We start from the raw sequence: 8,470 nt of genomic DNA on the forward strand, positions 1-8,470 counted from the left end.
GTATGTTGTCACAAACCATCACATCTGCATACTCAATGCTGCCAGCAACCCCAGAAATTCTCCCGCGTATTTGCTCTCAGGGCATGCGATAATACTTTTATACCTTCCCTTCTGTCCTCCAACATCAGCCCTAGAGAGACGATCTTCCCTTATTGAGAAATAGAAGCCACTCGACCAGAGACCCTGCCTTTTTGCGGCCGAGGTTGCAAACCTCCTCACCTGCACCAATTTTCTCTCCCCTTCCTGCGATGATGGGGGATGCAGCTCTCCTTCCACCAAAGGCTAATGTGATGCTTTGGTCGAATCTCTGCCAGCCCTCCCAGGCTACTCGGGTTACTTATCTTCTTCCGAATAACCAGCCTCTTCTGTATTGCCTAGAATGCTTTCCATTGCAAATAAAAAGACAAAAATCATGTGTAGACCAAAGGCTCCCAAGTTTATATCTCTGCTCATTTGAGCATGAGCAGAGATATACATTTGGTACCAAGGTGATTAGTAGATTCACATGTCCTCAAGCCTCCCATGTAAAATCTCCCCATGGAGAATATTTCTGAAATGACTCTTGATCTAACTTCGTAGATTATTTAGCTGAAAAGTAAATAGGAGTCAGCCTGCATCTTGGAGAGTGTTTTTCCTCCCTGTAAAAACGAACCCAAATGCCAGTGTTTACACCATACGTTTGGCTCAAAATCCTCTTAACCACCATCCTGTTATGAACCAAGTCAGGGCAGTGGGCATTGGAGCTATGTATAGCTTTCCCTTTCATCTATAAAGCCATTCGGATAGACTTATTTTTTCCTTCTTAAATACTTGGCTTGTTTAAAAAGTGCTTCATTCATGAATTCGGAGGAAAGGCTAAAAAAATGGAAATCATTTTAAATAGTGTATTTAGCTATTATAACAGACTGTGAAGGAATGGGTCGCGCTCTCTGGTGGAAGACGTAGGTACTGGCATAGTTTCAGTTGGGTTCACAGTTCCAGTTGCAGTTAGGATGCCTGGATGACTTCTCTCCAGAATCTGTGCTCAGCAAGATTTTTATCTGCGTCTCTCTGGTGGTCAGCAGTGAGCAGCTGGCTTCTGTCTCCTTGATGACCTAGGGAACCAGGATATAAACGCACTTGGAGTGGCCAGCGTGAGTTGTGTGATTTTTCTGCTTGCCGTAAGTAAGAATGCCACAGGAGAGGGAGAATTGTGAACTGAGTTTTTCCACAGAAGTAACTAGTGGGCTGAAGAGTAAGTGTGTATGAAAAAAAAAACTGGAAGAACTTTCCACCCTACCTGTTCCTCGAGTGGATTCTGATAGAAGAGATAAAGAAGAAACAGATATTAACTCTTTTTTTAAGTAGAAATGTGTCAAGAGAGTAAGAAGAGTTCTATTCACACAAGTCTGACAAAATTTAAAAACGGGATTGACAATAAAATTTGTAATATTCCAATTACATAAAGTCACTCACCTAGCAGACCTCTGGGCTAGCAGATATCACCAAAAGGAAATTTTCAGCGATGCTGGTTTTGAGTTATTTCCCCCTTTCCCTGTTTTATAATATTCTTTAATTTTTTTTGTTTTATAAAGTTTTGTTTAATTTCTTATTTTTTCACATCTAACTTACTTTTATTTTTTTTAAAGATTTTATTTATTTATCTTTAGAGAGGAAGGGAAGGAGAGAAATATCAATGTACGGTTGCCTCTCATGAGTCCCCTGCTGGGAACTGGCCTGCAACCCAGGCATGTGCCCTGACTGGGAATCAAACTGCGATTGTGTGATTCACAGGCCCGTTTAATTGTTAAAAAAGAACTTGCAGTACCAATCCTTTGCCTTATAAGTATACAGAACTGTAAAATACTGTGATATCCCAAAGTCACATACAAGTGGGGACCCCAAATAATCGGAATTTTTAATGAAAAAGTTGTGTATTTGTTCCTATGTGTTTAAACTTCAGTCACCTTCAACGTTCTCTCCATTTTATGTACCGCACCTACTGAGACATTTTTCCACTGCTCGGAACAGTTCTTGAACTCATCGATTTTGATACCTTTCAGTGCTTCCGTCGTTTTTTGTTTCACCTCTTCAACATCAGCAAAACGTATCAAAAAGACTTCGGGCTTTTTTCATGCGGAGAAATAAACAAAAAAAAGTTTTTTTAAAAAAAGTATTTTTTTAAATACACATAAAATACACCCAAACCAGAAAAGAATAAGAGCTAATGGGATCCAACAGTGGTTGTAAACAGCCCTCCAACTCGACCCAGCAGGAATGGACGCACTACTCTCTGCAGCCGCAGGGCCACCCCATTCTCGAAGCTTCCCCACAATCCCCGGGGGGAGATGGGGTGCGTAGGGAGGGTGAGGCATGAGGGTCATGCCGTTTTTGGTCAAAAACTCTGAACACTCAGTGCCTGTGACAGGTGCACTGGTAAATTACTCATCATGAAATGAGCAAATGCGTTGAAAGAGTCTTCAAAAAACTCACTGAAGCCGAGCACAGCCTCTGGCAGCAAACACCAGCTGGTGCACTGACACAGGTGGGTTCCTAGAACACGCACGTAGTGGGGGAAGCCTGTACAGCCCTCCCTGAGATAACTCTGGTTTGCGAGGAGGTCCTCCCTCATATGGAACGGCTGTTTTTCAGGTACTGATTTATGAATGTGTTGGTGTAACTTTTTTGCTCACTTATACAGATTAAGTTTTAGGCCAAGCAAGTTGATAAAAGATGAAGAAAGTATACTGAATTTGAATGGAGAGATCTTTTTAAAAGTCTTGTATTCAGAAATTATAATGAGAAGTCGTCTCTCATTATAGATAAATGGAGATTGCAGATGCATCTCCACTGGTCCATGACTTTTGAGCGGACCAAGCAGTGGTCATCGTCATAGCAACACAAATGCCAGCTCTCTGGGGGCCCGGGTTATGACAGCCCTGCAGCTTACAGTGCAAACCCATTCGGTTAAGCACTTTCTTGTCTTTACTGTTTTGCCATTGGATACATAGACAAAGCCAATGAACTCCAAATTAGTTTACCCAGATTATTCACCTAGTAAATTAGTCAACTTATTCATCAGTCAGAAAATATCTATGAAATGCTAATTACGTACAAGGCATTATGGGGACACAAAGAATTACAAGGCATGGCCTTAATTTCTTTTTACAGATTTTTTTTTAGAGCAGTTTTAAGTTCACAGTGGAATTGAGGGGAAGGTGCAGCGATTTCCCAGACGCCCCTCCCCCACCACGTGCACAACCTTCCCCGTTATCAACATTGCCACCAGAGTAGGACATTTGGGACAATTGATGAACCTACTTTGACACGTCCCGATCACCCGAAGTCCATAGTGCACATCATGGTTCATTCTTGGTGTTGCAACTCTCTACCTGCTCGAATAAATGTATGATGACATGTGTCCATTGTTATAGTGTCATGTGGAGTATTTTTGCCTCCCTAACATGCTCTGTGCTCTGCCTGTCCATCCCTCCCCGGGACAGCCACTGATCTTTGCACTGTCCCTATCGTTTTGCCTTTTCTAGAATGTCATACAGATGGAATCACACAGCATGTAGCCTTTTCAAATTACCTTTTTTCACTCAGTAATATCCTTTAGTATTCCTTCATGTCTTTTCATGGCTTGATAACTTACTTCCTTTTAGTGCCAAATAATATCCCACTGTCTGCCCATGCCACAGTTAATCCACTCACCTACTGAAGGATAACTTGGTGCTTCCAAGATTTGGCAGTTCTGAATAAAGCTGCTAGACACACGTGTATTCCTGGGCAGGTTATGGGCGGACATACCAAGGGTATATGGGTAAATACCAAGGAGTGCGATGGTAAGAGTATGTTTAGTTTTATAAGAAAATGCCAAGCTGGAGGGATACATCAAGGAGAGTTGACTCTAGGTGGTAAACACACAACACGATGTACAGGTGTTATATTATGGAAGTGTACACCTGAAACCTACATGATTTTATTAACCAATGCCACCCCCATAAATTCAATAGAAAGGAAATGCCAAAGTGTCTTCCCACCAACCATGACTGAGAGTTCCTCTTGCTCCATATCCTCTCCAGCGCTTGGTGTTGTCAGGGTTCTGGATCTCGACCATTCGAATAGGTTTGTAGTTGTGTCTCATTGTTCTCTTAATGACATTTCCCTGATGACACATAATCTAGAACAACTTTTCATATGCTTATCTGCTTTCTGTACGCGGTGTATCCTCTTTGGTGAGGCATCTCTTAGGGTCTTTGACTCACCTTTTAATCTAGTTACTTGTTTTCTCATTATTGAGTTTGAAGGGTTCTTTGTACACTTTGGATAACTGTCCTTTATCAGATAGACGTGTCTTTTGCAAAGATTTTCTTCCTTCCAGTTCATGGCTTGTCTTCTCCTTCTCTTCATGTTGTCTTTTGCAGAGCTGGAGTTTTTTAAATTTTAATGGAGTCTAGCCTGTCGATCATTTCCTTTGTGGATCGTGCCTTTGGTGTTGCCTCTTTAAAGCCACTGCCATAGTCGAGGTTACTTTTTTAAACTGCAATTTTATTTTTTTAATGTATGTCCTTTAAAGCATTTCTTTCTCTACTTTGAAGGGAAAGATTTTAATCTTGAGACTTCTTGCAATTTGTGTGAATTGTGAGTGTACTTGCAAATTTGCAAATATTATTAATAGAGACTTCCACCTTGGAATAGAAGTACGCATGCTTGGTCTGTGACAAGTCAATGTCACATGAAGGGAAGTTTGTGAAAGTTTCGTCTATGTCGATTCTAGAAAATTGTGTTCCATATGACTTTCCAATACTGTTTATCAAAACTTAGAAATGCTGTAGAGATCAATCCCAATGACCAGAATCCTAAACACAGCTGTGACCAAGTTGCTAATTGCTAAACTCAATTAGTTTAAGACAGCTCACTAATTGAAGTCCTTTGACTAAAGGTTATCTGTAAAGGAATCACTGTTTACTATGCTGATTATTTCTCCTTATGCATACCTTACAAAGAAACTCAAAGTACAAGTAGATTAGACTGCACCTCAAAATTCCATCTGTGATCATTCAATCCTGAACTCTGGACTAAAAGAAATGGAGGCAAAGGCCAGAATTTAGGTAATAAGGATGTTTTGGTTTAAGATGTTATTATATGCAAATAATTTATACTGGTCAACACAGCCCACCCAGAAGACTGTTCTGACTTACTGAACACCGGTGATAACAACCCCATTCTACTCCTGGCCTGGGTTCTGGCAGGGAGGCCAAAGACCATGCCTTAGGCTTCTTCCAAAGCAGCGCTGGGACTGCAGAGAGAAGCTCCGCCCCGGGGGCGGGGATTGTGGAGAAGCTTCGTGAATGGGGTGGCCCTGCAGCTGCAGAGAGTAGTGCTTCCATTCCTGCTGGGTCGAGTAGGAGGGCTGTTTACAACCACTGTTGGATCCCATTAGCTCTTACTCTTTTCTGGTTTGGGTGTATTTTATGTGCATTTTACCACACACAAAAAAACCAACTAGTCTCAGACTTGAGGCAAGAGAGTCCTCTGCGTTTTTTCTTGATCTGTTTACTTTTCCCTCAGCCCCAGGGCTAGTAGCATCTTTTGCATTTATTTTTTATTGTGATAAACATAAAATTTACCGTCGGAGTCATTTTAAAGCGCACAAGTCAGTGGCGTTAAGTCCCTTCACAATGTTGTGTGACCATCGCTTCAATCTAGTTCCAGAACTTTCCATCGCCCCAAAGCAACTCCTGTAGCCATTAAGCATCCATTTACTGTTTCTTTTGCTCACAAGAGCCCGTGCCTGCTGCTGTGGTGACAAACTGTCCTCTGCTGAGGACTAACAGCTGCTGCCAAGGAGGACACTGATGGGAGCTGTATTAGTCGCCTGGGGGCGCCATCGCACATGACGGCAAACCGGGTGACTTACAACCACAGAACTGTATTCTCTCACGGTCCAGGAGGTTCAAGTCTGAAATCAAGGTGTCCACCGGGCTGGTCCCTTCTGGGGACTCTGAATTTGTTCCAGGCTTCTCTCCTAACTTCCAGACGTGACAGGCAATCCCCGGTGTTCCCAGGCTTGGGGTAGCGTACCTCCCATTGCTGCCCTGTCTTCACGGCATAGTTTCCCCGGTGCGGGGATCCTTACACAGACACGAGCCGTCGGACCAGGACCCACTCTTCTCTAGTGCGACTTTATTTTAATCAATTACACCCGCAAGGACCCTGTTTCCAAATAAGGGTGCACTCACAAGTCCTGGAGGTTAGGACTTGAACATATCTTCATAATTCAACCCACAGCAGGAGCCACCACCAGCAAAGACAGTGACACTGGACAGAGCACTCTGAACCTTGATCTATTTCCTTGGGGCGGGGTGGGAGGAACCACCTCTTTCTTTTCCAGCCAGACAGTGTGCCTCAAGCGCCCTCTGTTGGCAAAGTGGGGAAATGCAGTTTGCGGAGCACAGCGAGGAATGCGTGTTTGCAGCTCAGAGGCAATAAATCAATCACAGCTGCAGACCCAAGTTCTGTCTGCTTTGAAGACAGCCTATCCTGTAATAGTTTGCCCTTGATTACGAAGCTCTAAATCAGCTGTGGGACTGTGACGTGGGAAGAGTCCAAATAGAGCAGACACTGAGGCCTGAGGCCTAGTCTTGCAGGGTAGAGGGGGCTGGAGGGCCTCGCAGAGATGAAACTTCTTAGGCAGAGGGACCAGAATGACCAAAAGCAGAGCCTGTGAGACACTAGGTCGTCGCGGAATTCTGAAATCCATGTCAAGGTATTTGAGGGAGAAGTTGAGAAAGAGTAACCTGACTAAATTTGTAATGTAGAAAATTTCCTTTTTCTCCAGTCCGCACGGGAACCGTCTTCTCTTTGGGAAGGAGCTGGTGCGGAGGAAGTGGACGGGGTAACCTGCATAACCGAAGAGCCTCGCGGGAGGCAAGGTCGGATGGCAATTATCACATTTATCACATATGGAACTGACATGATCCAGTGAGGCGACAGCGGGCATCTCAAACAGGGCAGGTCTCCAGTGGGCGCACCCTCCCACACCGAGAGGCCGCTTCTTGTCTGTGTTCCTTATTTTGGGGATAGCAGCTGGCTGCCCAATCCAGAAGCCAGAGCCACGGTCACGACTCCTTCTTCTTCTCCACTCCTCCACAACCGGTGGCGAAGGACCGCCCGTTCCGCTTCACAAGTGGCCTCACCTTCTCCCTGTTCTTTCTCCGTTCTCAGCGCGCCATTGAAGCGGGCCTGTAGCGTCTCTTTTTTGGATTCTTAGAAGTGTCTCATAAGGGTCTTCCTGATATCTCCAAACTCATTTTCTCCGAGTAATTATTCTGAAAGGCACATCCGAAGGTGTCACTTGACCACTTAAAAATTCCACACTGGCTTTCATTGCTCTTAGGAGAAAGAGCAACTTCGTCAAGGTGAAATAAAACGATCCCTCACAGCAGGGCTTTTTCCACCTCCACTCCTTTGAACTGCCTTTCACTTCTTGGAAAGCTTCATTTTTTTCTTGCCCAGGTTTCTTTTTTCTTCTTGGTACTTATTTTACAGCTCCCTTACCCCCAAATTCCTCCCTCACTCCCACCCTTCAATTCATCTTCTATTTGTCTTTCCAAGTCAGCTTAGATGTTAATTCCTCCCGGAACTGACCTTCATGATTGACCTTGACTTTAATCATTTCAGATTAGGTGACTCTTCTATGTGTTTTCATTAATTCTATATCTCTTTTGTGTGAGTGTGTATATATTATGTATATGATAGTATATAGCGTATAGCATGTGCTGTATAATCATACATATATCTTTACCTCGTTTCATTTTCTTGAAATTAATATTTAAGGTCTGTGGCTATACTTACACTTGATAAAGAATTGGCAGAACTGTTTTGAAATGTGGGAATAAAGGTAATTTTGTTGAATCTTTATCGGTGCTAACAATGGACAGTTGAAAAGGTAGGTAGAGTTTATTGTTGTGGGCCAGTACTTATTAGTACTTCCAAAACTGAATTTGAAATGCTATGTATTCACTTTTCAGTCCGTAAATGTAAACCTTTACAATGTCTTTATTTATTAAAGTGTAGCCAGTTGTAATTTTTTAAAAAGAACTTACTATATCTTAAAGTTGGCTGATTATGTCATCCTTCACTGGAATATATGCTCTCTGAGGTCAAGAACCTTGTGTCTTGCTTTTCTCTGTGCCCCCAGTGCCTAAACAGTGCCTAGCTCATAGTAAAGACTCAAAAATATTTACTGAAAAATGATAGAAACAATTTTTTGAGGCAAAGATCTTCATGTTGCTGTATAGTAATATTTGGAACATAATTTTACTAATATTTTTCTTTTTATCTGAAATTCAAGTGTAACCGAGCGATCTGATTTTCCTTCTTTTTTTCCTGGCAACTCTACCCTCAGAACACACTTGGCAGTATCCAGAGAGGTTTTTGATTGTCACACCTGGCTGGAGGGGGGTGTAGAGGACAGGGGTGCTGC

This window comes from Sturnira hondurensis, unplaced genomic scaffold (assembly GCF_014824575.4).
Source record: "Sturnira hondurensis isolate 20B ecotype Veracruz unplaced genomic scaffold, ASM1482457v3 Scaffold0022566, whole genome shotgun sequence".
NCBI classification, from domain to species: Eukaryota; Metazoa; Chordata; class Mammalia; order Chiroptera; family Phyllostomidae; genus Sturnira; species Sturnira hondurensis.